The sequence below is a fragment of the Lagopus leucura genome, unplaced genomic scaffold (genome assembly GCF_019238085.1).
Source record: "Lagopus leucura isolate 7727_CA_CO unplaced genomic scaffold, USGS_WTPT01 Super-Scaffold_100001, whole genome shotgun sequence".
Lineage (NCBI taxonomy): Eukaryota > Metazoa > Chordata > Aves > Galliformes > Phasianidae > Lagopus > Lagopus leucura.
The window spans coordinates 94,540,739-94,555,841 of record NW_024962262.1 but is presented as its reverse complement, the minus strand read 5'-3'; the positions used below and the strand labels follow the sequence as shown (position 1 = coordinate 94,555,841).

The 15,103-nt window shown below is 36.8% G+C and overlaps 1 protein-coding gene across 2 annotated transcripts in view; it reads right to left on the bottom strand.

Annotated features, from left to right (window-relative positions):
* The window catches only part of COL8A1 (collagen type VIII alpha 1 chain), an 85,255-nt gene that overhangs the window by 55,855 nt on the left and 14,297 nt on the right, over positions 1-15,103 (bottom strand). For both annotated transcript variants that reach the window (XM_042867503.1, XM_042867504.1), the window contains exon 2: positions 12,771-12,901. The gene's annotated coding sequence lies outside the window, so the exon portion shown is untranslated. The remainder of the gene's footprint in view (positions 1-12,770; positions 12,902-15,103) is intronic.

Genomic DNA, 15,103 nt, shown 5'->3' with positions numbered 1-15,103 from the left:
CTTGTCCTCTGTCTCTCACACAGATGGGTGCCATCATCTGTCATTTTACACACAAATGTCTGTGCTGTTGAGTACAGAGCTGGGCAAGCTATGGTTTCAGTGGTGTTACTGTAATACCAGAGGAAGCACTTTGCCCTGAACCAGAGCACAGCACGAGTTACAGTCAGTTTTTGCCAGCTCTTCCTGCCTGCCACACACTGCATTTCCAGTCCCTCCATGATGTGGAGCTGGGATGAGGCAGCAGCTGAGAGACAAATTGTATGGAATAGCAAATGAAGCTGAAATGGAAATGGTTTATGTCAAGCTGGCTTCTGTTGGCAGATGCAGGCTGTCAGCTGCTGAGCCACACATTGTCAGTTGTTCTGTTGAATGTAAACCCCTCAAGGCTTATTAAAGAAGGTGGTTTTCTCACATGTGAATATAGAGCCATGAAGTTCCTGAAGATAAAAGGCAAACTTTCTGGCTGATGAACAGGGATTCTTCTTCTGTCTGGAAAGGGAATGCAACAGAGCGTAATCTGGCTCTGCAGTAGGTCTTTCCAAGAACAACATAATGGCATTATAGAGAAGTTACTTTAGACATTACAAAATTGAAAAGTTAATTACACTTTGCTGTATTTACACAATTTCATCCTCCTCGCTGGAGAGTTTCAAGGCAATGTTATCAATGAACTTGGAAACTGTTACAAAGTATGCCTAAGATGCCTGGTGTGCTTATTCATGGGAATTTGAACTTAAGAAGCTTTCTCGTCCTCTGCATTTATCAAAGCAGTACCATAGGCTGTGGAATTATCTGCCCTGACGAGAAGAACCATCCCTTTCTGGAAGAATGAAAGGAAAACAGGAAATGTAACACAAGAAAATGTTCTTTCCTTGTTGTAGAAAGAAAAAAGAGCTTGGCTCATTAAAAGGACTGTCATCCTGGATGTGCTAAGATGTAGATTTGTTAGTTTAACATTACTCACCCATATGTCTGTTTTTTTTCTTGCCAGATTCTTTGATTGTGGTGTATTTGGTGTGTGTGGGGTGTGTGTGTGTTGTTGCTTTTTCTTTTTTTCTTTGATTTTTGTAAGGGTCCAGATCTAGGAAAAAGAAGCTTCCACTTCTTTTGGATTAAAGTGATGTAAATACCTAAAAAAATCCCCCTCCTCTCCCAATTATCTTGGTATTTGTAGAGGGTAGAAAGTAAAAAATCTGATTTCTCCCCCCATCTCTGAACTTTGAGGCAACTTGTGCTATTAGTAAGTTGTCGGATTGACTGTGCATCTAACAGAATAAGTAAGAAGTATTATGGAAGGTAAGTTACATGCATTGCTCTAATGAAGAGGGTATTCTTTTTTTATTATGTATTATTTTTGATGGCTGCTGATTCAACAGAAAGTTTTTTTTTTCTTTTCTTGTAAGCTTAGGACAAAACACTGCTGATAGAGAATACTGGGTAGATCCTAAAGACTCTGAGATAACATTGTGCAATCTTTATTTTGAAACTAGAAACCTTACAGGGCTTGCCCAAAGTTGACTGGTTGACAGTGCACAGATTTAAATTTAAAGTTTCATTTAGGCTACCTTATCATTTATTGTCAGAAGTGCTTAGTGGAATGGATGAAGCTTGCTCTTTCACTGAAATGGAACAAGTTTTCAAGTGCCTTCCCAGTCTCTCCCTTTTCACTGTTAAGTGGGAAAGCGGTCTCTCCCACTGAAGGAGAAAAAACTAAACCTACTGCTAAGCAGAGGAGCCACAATGTGCCCTAAAGGCCTCCTCTGCAGGGAATGCTCTGAGGCAGTTTGGAGGAAGTAATGCTCCACTTTTGCCCTTCTATGTGTAGTCAGTATAAATGTATCAAAAGAGAGGACACATCCAAGAATATTTCTATTCCTTTAAGGAGCTAGACAGATTTACAATCAAATTCTTTTGTTTTTCTTTTATACTTGTCCTGTCTTTTGAATTAGGTAATGGAAATTTAATTCTTCTGTTGTGCAAATTGTTTTGCATGACCAACTACTAAGAAGTCCACCTGCTCAAATTTGAACAAAAAGATATTTAACATTTGTTGTTCTTCTAAGAAAATATTTCCGAGTGCTTTGGCTAGGCCTGTACAATGCAAAATTAAACTTACTGTTTGGGAATGACATTTATCATGACCTATACTACAGTGTTTTCATCAAGGTAGCAGACTTGGACTGCTTATGTTAGAAGGCTGTGTTACTCAATCTGACAATGTTAACATGAAGACGCTTCCGTTTAGCAAACCACAGTTAAATTCCTGTCTTGACCTGACTCTTTAAATGTCTGAAAATAAGCAGGCTGTCTTGTCCAGTGGTTCCTTCTGAGCCACAGCTTTGGTGGGAACTACAGAAGGAGCTCTTCACAAGCACACATGAGGATTTCATGATACTTAGCTTGCACACAGGCTGTTGAATGGTAGTAAATCTTGTCTCTGTCAATAACAGAACTGCCTGTAAGGAGTATGTGTTAGCTACTGCATGTATAGCACAATTTTAATTCTTGCATGTGAATGTTCTACATGTATTTGATGCTGTTCTAAGTACACTCATACAGGACAGAGAGCTGACTTTGCATTCTGTGCCCACTGGGCCAAGAACATCTCTGTATTTTTCTGCTCTTTCGTCCAGACACTTATTTTAAAGGACAAATCACAAGTTATGTGGTGTATGTGAACTTACTGCTCAGAGTGGGACTTGCTTCCAGCAATCCTAATCTGATCTGAGATGATCAAGCTTTGGGTTTAACAAATACTCTCCCTGAAGTTTATACTGGAGAATTATTGCATTGAAGATGTTGAAAGGTGCTGAAGCACTTTCCAGATGTGTTCTTCCCATCTGGCAGTAAACAAAAGGAGGCTACAGGAATGTTCTCCTAAAACTGCTTGCAACGGGTTCCACAGTATGGAATAGCCTTTTTTGGGAACATGTATTCCTCTTGGCAAATCATCCTCTGTGGATTCCTGAAGGGTGCTGGCACCAAGGAGGAAGAAGGGTTCTTTAGTGGAAGAAGAAATAAGGAGGGAAAAGAGAAGGAACAGGGAATGCTTGGCTAAATAGGGAAGGAAAAGCCTCCCTGGTAGTGTGCCAGCATGTATCCAAAGGAAATGCTGGAATCTCCCTTTCCAAGGGACTTCAGACAACAACCAAACCTAAGCACTAGAATATGTATTGCAGAGAACATTACTGTGTTGGCAGGGAAATGGGCTGGATGATCTAATTATTTTCCATCTTCAACTTGTCTGAGAATAATCCAGATCTGTATAGATGTTTTTTTTGTATTTTTTTCTTTTTCCCTCCCTATTTATTTCCAAAATATTGTGAAGTGGGAATTTTTTTTTTTTTTAAAGATAATGGTTTTTGACCCATCAGTCCCAAGCCTCATCAAATCATAACCTTTCATGTAACTTACTCTGATTTCAGATCTGCTAGGTGAAGCATCAATAGTAATAGCTGGTTTCTGCAATGGACACCTGCAGCCTATACCTGCAGAGTTTTGGGGGTAGTAAGACTTTGAAACTGAACTTTCTGAAAGTTTGAACTTCTGAGTCTGAATTACTTCTGCTTACTGCATTCATTATAGATCTGTTCATTGCTTGTTCTGATCTGTAGTTTAAGTAATAGTTTTTTTAAAGGTAAGTGTGCTAATTCTGTCAAGTCTTAAATGGTGAAGATTTAATATAACAAGTTCAGATCCTGTGAAAATTATGGCTTTCATTTTAAAATAAAACATGGACCAAAGCTTGGAAAATATTGGCCTAATGGCTTGAACATCAGTAGATAACTACCAAAATCTTTTTATCTTATGATTCACAAGACAGGTTTATGTTTTCCTACGTTTGGAAAACCAGAACTGCCAGTAATCTGATATTTCAAATAGAGAGGAAGATTGGTGGCTTTGTGTTGTTTGCAATCAGTCACAAACAAGAAGACCTCAGTGAGTTTGAGAGAAGTAGTGCAGACAGGTTCCTGCTATGAAGGCTTGGCATCTGTCCTTCTGTCATGCCAGAAAGCTATTGTTGGAGCTCTGCCAAAAGCAGAAGATAGGCTGATTATAATGCATGGCTGAATTCAAATTATTCTGATGTGTGAGTGTGATTGACTTGTTTTATCCCATTCTTAACTTTCACACCTTAGAGTAAATGGCAACATAGTTTGTGTCCAAAGAAGTGCAATTCAAATGCATTCTAGAGAAGCTCTCATGCAACCAAAGTCCCAAGAGATGGTGACCAGTTTGAAGGGAAGGCTAATTGGTTGTTTTCTGGTTTTGTGGATATTTTACTGATTTCATGGAAATATTTATATCTTTTGCAAGAAGCAGTAGGTTTGCTAAAAATAACTGCTGCTCAATATCCCATTAAAACATTTAGTACAAAGGAAAGTTGCTGAGTTGCCTAACCTTTAAACATGAATTTTTAGGGTTTTTTTTTTAAGTGAAATACATAATTCATAAATATTAATTTTCTATAAAATGCAGAGCAAAGGGCATCTCTAATTTCAAAAGGGTAGAGTGTTTCAAAGCATTGCACGTTGGCTTGTAAGAAGGAAAAAAAATCAGTTTGAAAATCAAAAGAAGTTAGAGTAGGAAGTGTATGACTTCATTCATTTGTAAACTTGTGGGTTGTCTTCCATAAAGTTTCCCTATGAAGTATGTGTTGTGGAATTATATTGGTAAGATTGAGAGGAAATAAATACATTACCAGAGTATGGTATTTAAGAAGAATAAAACAGTAGCTTCTGTTCAAGCCAAATTATTCGGCTGACATGTAAGTGAGCCAAAATTGCTGTGGAATGTGAAGATCACAGAAAAGTGACTTTTAACTGGTACTTCTGCAGGATTTAAATATCTTCAATATGTTATTGGTTTTTTCCTCCACTCCCTCACCATGACACATTTTTTTCCAAAAATAATATTCAGTAAATGAATTTGTCTATACAGATCTGAGCTGGCGTGAGCAGAGTTGATATAAAGACAAGCATACAACACCTGCATGGTCTTTATCTGACTTAGTTCTCATTCATTTAATAAAGGAACAGAAGCACAGAGGATATTTTTGCTGGATAGTTTTAGTGTTGTACCATTCACTACAAGGTTTATGATAATTCATTCTTGCGAAGAGCCTTCATCTTTCCTATCACTTGTTCCTATAGAAAAAATACAGCATAGATTGTATTGTTTCAATACTGTCTTTCATTTTACTTGAGATGTTTTATTGTGCCTTTTCCCCCCAGAAAAACTTTTTTTATGTGTTCTCATGTGTACAGGCACATGTGTACATTTCCATAAATAAGAGACTCAGGTCAACAAATTAAAGCTTAAATATTAGCAGATAGTTAATTTATCCTAGTTTAAAAGAATTCAAATGAAAGATTCATGCCAATGACAGCAACTCCACTGGCTGAAGTACTCATAGCATTTTTGGGTCAGAATCATAGGACATGTAAACGGCTCAGGTAGTAAATGTCTCTTGCAAATAAGTAGTAAGATTGCAAGTTTTTTATGGCAGAAATAATGTAGTTCTACCCTTGCATTCACTGAGTATTAGTAAACAGCCTTCAGCATGTCATTACTTCACAAACTATAATCAGTTTACCATCCTAACCCTGATGTTAAAGAGTGTGCTGTAACTGTGTTTTGACAAATGGGAAACTAAGGCACGTGAAAAGAACTTGTAACACACAAGCTGTGGGTGGCCTGACTCCTGCTCAGTGGAAGTTCAGTGCCTGAATAATATGGATACAGATCCTGTATCCAAGTCCTGTGTTGAAGTGTAGATCTCATCACATGTATTAACCTTACCCCAGAAATGTCTTATCTTCCTTACTGAGTAATTTAGGAAATAGCTCAGTGCAAAAGCAAGATGCCAGCACTAATTTCCATTCAAATAAAAGAAACAGTGTTAACAAACACATCTAAGTACCTACCTGCAACATTTCTCTTTCAGCTTGGAGATATTTCAGTGAATTATAGACTTTCACAACTGTAGTTAAATGCAGAAAGCCAGGTGCTTTTGCTGTATTCACAGAGGTGCTGATACCTTTGAAAACCTCTTATGGAGAACTTGAATTAGTCATAAAGAGAAATAAGCCCATTGAAGTGTCCATACTAGAGTTCATGGTGCTGCTGAGCAATATGAAAAAATAAGCATTTGGTTAGCTCCTGCTACACGGAAGCTGTCGTGAAGCGCTCAAAATGAGAGCATTCAGCAATAACATGGTATGCTCTCAATTGAGTCAAATTTACTGAGCCAGGAATGCAAAAGAAGGAATGCAAAGCTTATAGCTCTTTTTTATGAGATTGGCAAAATCTATACATCAAGATCTGGTTGTGTTCAGCAGTTACTCATTTAAAGACATTTTGTATGTTTTTACAACACACAAATGAAAAATCAGTCAAATTATAACTGAGACTTTATATTTCCATCCAGTATATCATAACTTCCACGATCAAATTGTTTTATGTCTTTATTTTACATTTCTTAAAATGTCTCTATTTTAAATAGATTCAGCTGAGGAAAATATTGGTTTTAGAGCAGGGATGGCTAAACCAATGAGTAGCCAATAAAAATGTCAAGTGCTAATTCATCTCTCAGATTTACGATTAATAAATCACACCTGAAAGAGCTGACTAGAGGAAATAAATTGCTGAGTCAGTTTCAGTGGGATTTAACATCTGTCTAAATCACTGAAGAGTTTAAAACAAAAAGTCTGACAGGTTCGTGTTGGGGAGGATTCTTCTTTTGAATTGAATATACTTGCAGTTTTTCTTAAATTTCTTCTACTTTCATCTAGCTATACTGAAGCACGTCAATAAGAAAAGCACCTCCTTTTGGTCTCTACATATTTAAATTCTAGAAGCTATGGCTAGTCTCAAAAATAAAATGTTACTGGAAGAAATGATAAAAAATAGTGATATTTTAAAAGTGATTATTTTTAGTAACCCAGTTATTAAATCTCTAAATTTGGACATCTGATAAAAAGAAGGAAGGTTTTATTTGTTTAAAAAATAAATAAAAATGATCTTTGAGGCTAGCTTCACTCTACAGAGCAATAGTCTTTGGACTGTTTCTAGTGAAAGACTTGAATCTCCAAGCATTTTAGACAGTCTTATTTACCTTCATTCTGTCTGTGCAGAAACGTTCTCCTACCAAGGATGCGATTTCAAGCACACAGAACTGACAGACTTTGTTTGGAATAAATTCAAGCCCTTTACAAACTATTTACCCTAAGGAATGTGTAGAACCTTCCTTAAAATGTCTGCAGTTACCAAAATGAGGGTCTTGGTATGTATGTATGCATATGAAATATGTAATAGAAATGAGCTATTTCTCCAAGTCGGAAAAAGACTGCGCAGAGAAACTTTGCCAGATGACACCAGGTCGTTAAGTGCTTTGTGAGAAAACTCTTGGCCTCCCCTCTTTACTGATGAAACTTGCTTTCCACTTCAGTGAGGCCAACACTTCACTCATGGATGATGCCCTGGAGATTATCAAGAACATTAAGAAAAATTTCCCATCACCTCTGATTAATTATCCAGAATAACAAGCTATCCCTTGGGCAACTAGTGTCTAGCTATAGATGGACACTGCTATGTGAATTTTAATCCAATGCAAAGTCTGCAACCAGCAGGATAACTTCATCATAACAATAGTCACTGCTAGGCAATAAAGCAGATCTGCAAAAATTAACTGAGACTACAATTCTCAATGTCTTATCCAAAACATTGGTGCCACTTTAGGCTGTGCTGAATAAGCACACAACTTAATATCTGCTGGCGGATTTGAGAGATGTAGTCCAATTGTAGAATTATAAAGCATACTCACTAAAACTGATCACTTTCCATTATGGAAATGTATGTAAATACATTAGTAAATGCACACCTATGTAGCATTGTCACAGCCTAGATTATCCCAAGTACTAATTAATATCCAGCCCTGGGGTAAAATGGTTCCATATGTTCAGGAAAAATATATGTACTTCTGCAGTTAATGTGAAGAGTTTTAGTTCCCTATGCTGTAAAGTACTCACACTTTTACCACCCTGTGTTCATGTTGGCAGCCTGGTAGCAAAAACCAAGAATCGTCATTACTCTCTAGTGCAGTAATGCTAAGAACTCTAAGGTTAACGACTGAACTGTACTTGGGGGCGGAGGGCAGGAGGTAAGGAAAGGGAAGAAACACCCTAAAAAGGCTTTAGTAGAAACTAATCTCATGCATCAGAGTTATTTGTAGAGGAAGTGAGGGAACTATATTGGCAAGAATGTGGAATGTCTCAGTAAAAGTCTCAAATCCCTTCTATAGTATAAATACTGTTGTTGGTTTTTTTTTTCCCATTTGTTTGAACATTCCTATTTATATTTTCCTACGAGTCAATGCATTTAAAGTATTTTCTGCTCAGTGAGAATATATAGCCAATTACCCAAAACATTGTTTTTCTTATTAAAAAAAAAAAAAGAAAGCCAAATGCAAGTACCTCACTATAATCATTATGTTACAGCATATGATTATCTTGTGAATGTCTTATCCTCCTTGGGTTAGTACATTGGAAATGACTCTTGAAAGTTGGATCAGTTGGTAGATGTGAGATGAATCCTCCTTTGATTGAGTCAATAAAGCCCTTCCCAGCATTCCATCCTTCACTTTCATTTTCACATCAGAAATAACAATGGAAAAAGAATAGCACTTGTTTAACTGCACAGACTACAATTAATTTAGGACATATTTTTGTTTTGCCCACTCGCATGTACACAGTCAACAAATGTACAGTTGGAAGAGTGGTACGGTTAGGATGGTACTTTACAGATGTTCTAGTTGTAAAGATTATTATGGTGGAAATGAGACAATTAAAAAAGAAATGCTCAACCATATCCAAGAATCTCGACATGCAGCGAAAAACACCAAAAAGGAGAGATCTCCAGAAGGAGATCCTTCCCAGGAGTCAGCCCTTAAATGGGATCTAGGAGGGGTGGAGCCTGGCCGGTCACACAGGTGAATTGCCTTCACTTGTGCTCCTACAGCTGACCCAGTCCTTGCCTCAAGTGATCAATTAGTGGTTCAGGCCATGACTCAACAGTTCCTATACACACGCATCTCAGTGTTTTCCTCCCTCTTTTCTCAGTCCTGAACTGAAAACCTGGTGTTGTTGAAACTGAGGTGGAGGCTGTGTGTATCTTGAATGGAACTTTTTATTTTTTTGTATGGTTTCTTTTGTGCGGAATGTGAGTTTGAGACAGCTGGAAAATTGGAGACAAAAAAACTGTATCATTTAAAAATTTTGTGCATGGACTTGTCTGTAGTTCTCCAAGAAGTGCTCAGTGATAGGGAAGTGTAATTCATCTGACTTCATGGATAGGTAAGCATAAAACTAGAAAAGATAAGTAATGTAAGGACAAATGTGTTAGGATATAGAAAGTTGTCTTTAATCTCTGACATAAAAAAGGAAAAGGGAGTGGGGAGTGAGAAAATTAAAAAAAAAAAAAAGAAAAAAAGAAAAAAAAAAAAAAGAAAGCAATAAAACCTACCAAGATTACTACTTGAGTTTATCCAGGGAAAAGTTTTGATGATTCATAAGTGTCTCCTGAGCTGCTAGTCTTTTCAGTTTGTTTGCCGTGCACACAGTGCTCCCTGCCACCTGTTGTTAATTATAACATCCTATAAATCTTATGTTAGAAGACTAGCAATGAGACACAGTGCCTGCACTGGCTTAGTGGATGCTCTAGGAAAAAAATAATTTTTCAGGAGTTTATTCCTGGATAAGCTTCTGCAAACCTGGCATTGTCATGTACTGATATTTCTATTAAGAAAAACACAAGTGGATGCCTTTAAACAAATAATGTCCTGGCTTTATATAACCATTGTGGTTTCAAGCACATATAAACAAACACTCTGATGGGAAGCTGTCATTTAATAAATCAATACAGCTTGCTTGGTAATAAATATTTTTCTTAGAAACCACATTATTCTCTCTTCCATGGATCATATGACTTTGCAGTTCCTGCATTTTTTTACTTTATTGGAGCAACAAAGAAACGTGGGAAATAACTCAGCGTTGTGAAATCATTCAGCTTAGCAGAACCTGTGCTCTGGCTAGAACAAGTTTAAAATGTCTCTTTTCAGGTATAGGTGGCCAAATTCTTCCCTTTTCCAGGTGGCCACAACTCAGCTGAACTGCATGGTGCCACCTTTTTGAGATGAGGAAAGCATTTAGCTTTGGCTTAATCACTTGGATTTCATTGCCTGTGGTTTTGCAAAGAGAGGTGAGCAATATTTCCATCTCACAAGACGGGGACTAATTTCTTGCCTGCAAGGCCTTTGGATACTTAAATAAAATGATAATGCTTAAAAAAAGGAATGCCTTGAATCGTGGCTATTCACTCTGTTTATACACTGGCTGCCACTTATATTGGTATATGTATATATAACTTCCACTTATGTTGATAAATAAGCCTTTGTAGTCAGCAGTAAAAAGAAACCTAGTACAACAACAACAAAAAGACAAAGATTTATATTCTGCTGACAGACTGATTCTAAATACAAGTTCTATAAAGACACATGCAAGCAGGTGGCATTATAAGAAATTTCCTATTGTATTTAAACTGACGTGTTCATGGATGTTGAATAACTTGCCTCTCCATTTGCATTACTAAAAACTGTAAGCTGGTCTAAAATATTTAACATCAAACTTTACTAAAAACACATATGATTTCATACATAAATATATGCAAGCATGCAAGTGCATATATTTCAGCTGAAGAATATCAGCAATAAACACTTCTCCGTAAATAATACTGCTTAGTATAAAGTCCTTCAAGTTTTCTACTGAGTGCTAAGAAGGTCGTAAAAATTGATAAAAGTACGAAAATGCATTTTGTTTTACCGGGATTTTTACAATTTGCTATGGATAGTGAAATTAGTGTATTCTGTGCCACGTGGGAAAAAGAATACAGAGCTTCAATGGCTTATTGGCTCTACTAGCTAATAAAAATATGATTTGGATTATTCTTAAAACTCCTGATTCAACCTATTTTGGGTAAGTTAAGTTATATTGTCTTTTACAGTTCACATAGTATTATGTGCATTCTAGTTCAATTGAGATCCATGGTAAAGTAGAGTGGACTTCACAAAAATAAAAAACTATTGCAGCAAGCCTTGAGTGGAAGCTGAAAAGTAACTTAAGGAATATTAATAACAGAAAGGCAATGAAAAGAAAGTTTTAGGTAAACAGTTTGTCAGTGGTTCAAAATGATAGTTTAGGAGACAGATAGGACAAAAAATTGCTGCAAGTATACAGGAAATATGAGTCCTTGGAATACAATTCAGAGTAATGTTTGCTTAACAGGCAAGCTTTAAATGACCTCAAAAAATTATGTGCCACGTTGGTTACTGCCCTGTAATAGAATTTCATTGCTTTGAAAGCAAATGTGGAGCCTGAGGCAACTTTGTTGGAGATACTAATAAGAATCTCCCTGTGCACCTACATCTGTATTTTTCCTTTTTTTTTTTCTTTTCTGTGCTGGTATTGATACAGTATCACATTTACTTGAACATTACTTAAAACAATTAATTATCTAAACGAATAGTATTTTTTTTTCTGACTCAGGTTACCACAATTCAGCTACATTGGTGTGCATTACTAGAAACTTCTTAGTTTTTCAACTGCGGGGAGGGAAAGAAGGTACAAACTACATCTTACATTATGAAAGATGCAGATTTCTACCAGGGCAACAGAGAGAATCCTACCAGTGTCTTGACTACTGATGTATAAGGAAAGGAGGGGAAACACTGAAGCTGTGTGAGGGTATAAATCTTTATGAAAATATTTGCTGTGTGTTCTAGTTCCAAGACTAATTGCATCTTTGCATTCTTAGATAAGATTCAACAGAAGCCACCTCCTATTTTTGGAATACAGAGCAGTGAACTGATGCCTTCTAGCCTGCGCCCAAAGCTGCGTGTTCCTGTTGCTGACTTTGATCACATCAGTCCCACACTGCACGATTGTGTTCTTGGGAGGAAACGTGATGCTGCTGGCCAAGGACTGGTAAGCTCTCATGAATGCAGTTTTTCATGCTGAGTGAATAATATTTATAAAATAAGCTGAAGTAGGAACATCCATCCCACTAAGCAGAACCTTATCTCAGTATGCAAGTGCCTGAGAAGCAGATGATCTCTCTCCCCAAAGAATATGCTGACAGCTGGCTTTGGGCATGAAGGAGTTTTCTCCTCATCTGGCTTAGGACAGGTACTTTCATGTAGCTTCTTCCTTTTGTCTTAGAACTTCTGACAAGATAGACTTTTTTCAAAGCCAACAATTTTCCAAAGGAAATGAAACTTTGAAAGACTTGTTAATTGTTCCAGTATTAGACTTTTCTCTGTGTCCTCAGTGACTTTAGCCCTTAATGCCAGTGCATCAGAAAATGTAGTCTCTGACATATCCCTAGTGGTTATACAGTTGTCTTCTGACAAGCCATGAATCCAGAACATTGCATCTATCATGTCAATATTCTGTTTATGAAGGGAAAGGAACGGACACTTCCAGTTGCTTTCCAAACCGAAATCCATGTGCTCATAATGCATTACTGCTAAATTTGTAATAACAGATGGGCTTAAATCTGCCTGCCTGGTAGTGAAAGTGTCAGTGTTCCAGTCTTTTGGGACGACTGATGCCATACTTCATAGCAAAATATTCTCCCCAGAAAAAGTTTTATTGGCATTGTCAGGGAACAGAAGACTTCCGTAATGCTTAAAAACAAGTTGTTAGGAAGAAAATTACCTTGGCTTAGGAGGAGAGTACTTCACTGAAGCTGTTCTGATATTGAGACTTGACATCCGGCAATGAAGAGAACATAATAGTGCTGAGTATCAAATGAGAAAGGCTCTAGCTGTCTGCACTTTCTTCTGTTTCTGGAAAAGAAGGAAAGAAAGCATGTATGTTAATAATCTTCAAAATATTCAGAACATCAGAGAAATATTTTTTACTGTAGTTGAATAAATAAACTACAGAAAATTTATTTTTCTATTTTATTATTTTTTGAAGTAATCAAAAGTTAAACAGGAGACAGCAGAGAAAATTGTGTTTAAAACTGTTGCTCAGGTTACAAAGACACCATGAAGGGCTCACATTTTCTTTCATTTCATTTTTATGAGTAAAATTTGTCTGCATTCCCCCATGATGCTTGTGTGTAGCTCTGTAATTCACAGAAAGCTGTAAGTTATTTTCTCTGTGGACTACTTTGTATATAAATAATAACTATTCAAAGATTTGAAGAAGTGAAAGCTGGAAAAATGAGGGTGAAAACTGGAATCTTTCACTGTAGAGTGACACAAAACCAACAGCAGAAAACAACAAATTGCATCAACCAAACCCTAAAATCTAAGCAGATTTTTTTTCTCCCCCCTCATAAACGAATAACAGTCGACAGTTCTGGAATGTGCACTCCTCTCCCATGAAAACATTTTTCCGCTCTGCCTTTTCCAAAAATCAAAAGTTCAAAGCTAGACTACTGCACATTATAAAAGAACAAATTTGCCATGACACTTAAAGACATGAGTCAGTGTATTCAGCTTTCTTGAGGCAGGAAGGAGTTATGTTTCTGGTTAAGGCAAATTTTAAAGTAAAGAAATTATTTTTGTAGTTTTATATATCGCTTTACAATTATTTTTCCAAATAGATAGTCTATTTTACTGTACTTTTAAAGTTTTAATTCATGCCCTGTTTGTCATATTATATTAGTTGAGGATTACATATCTTCAGAAAGAAAAGTATTAACATTCTTGTTATACAAATGGACATATGCAACCACAATCACTGATATTCTTAGTATTGTTTAGCATGTCTGTGGCAGCCTGGGAGCCTCAGATGCTTTTCTTAACTATAAAGGGTGCTGCTTTTGCTCCTGAGAATAGCACAAACAAGGCGACCGGCATGTAAGTAGAGGACAGAGACAAAATGAGGTGGCTTTGGACTGCTGCGAGTAAAGCAACTTTTATCTGGATTAAAAAGCATATGATTTTGTGTTGTCTTAAATGTGCGGTGCATAACCCAATATATCAAGCAGCTGAATTTCTCTATGTAGTTTTTTAAGCTGTCTAGGAAACTTGGAACACCATTACCATTTATTTGGAGCAAGTGGCTGACTCATTCGTCTGCCTTAAAAAACTCTACTTCTGTTCCTGAGTGAAGCAAGACGGATATTCTAGAAGTGACTCTTGTTGTACAACAGGAGAAGTGCAGAAAGTCACGGAGCTCCTGCTAGTATTGAGCCCAGCTGTTTCCAAATGCATATTTGATTTGGAGCAGGTTAAAGGATGCAAACTGCTGCTTGATAGCTTTAATGTGTTCAGTTCTTTCAGGAAGATTGGCAGTGCAAAGTCCGTGGTTTGTGGCTGAGACAGGCACACATTTGGGGTTGCTGGATCAAAGGTCTGGTCTAGATTTACACCTTTGACACTGAAAATTATGTTTGGTAGGATGGAGCCAAAATCGGATAATCTTTGAGCTTGGAGAATGCCAACAGCTGAAATGATACCTAACAGTCTGGGTGCACCATCAGGATTAAATTTTCCCTTATTAATATATAAAGATTCTTACGATATTCCTTAAGAACAGCAGTGCTCAGCAACTGTGGAGAAAATATGCTCAAATTCAGGGACACTAAATTTCTGTTTTTGAATAATATAGCCTAGACTTGAGGCTATAATTTCTACAGCTCCCACTCTCTTCCTGTTGCTTTTGTAAGATGACATGAAAGAATCACAACTGGAAGTTACACAGTCATAAATTCTCCTTAGCCTTTTTTAAAAAAAACCCTCTTTATCTCACAGGTGAACACAAAGTAGGTGCTATGTAATTAACAAAAAAAAAAAAAAAAAAAAAAAAAACAACACCAAACTTCAAATTGAAAGGTTTGGGTTGTTTTTTTTGTCGTCTTGCTTTTGTTTTTGGTTTTGTTTGTTTGTTTTTAGAGGTCTTAAACAGTTTGTGACATTGAATTTATGTTGGTTGTGAACAAGACTGTGGAAAATGAAGGGAAATTTTGGGAAGCATATTTCTGGTAGGGATGAGTTCCACAAGTATTTTTTCAGATGCATACATATACCAGTGAC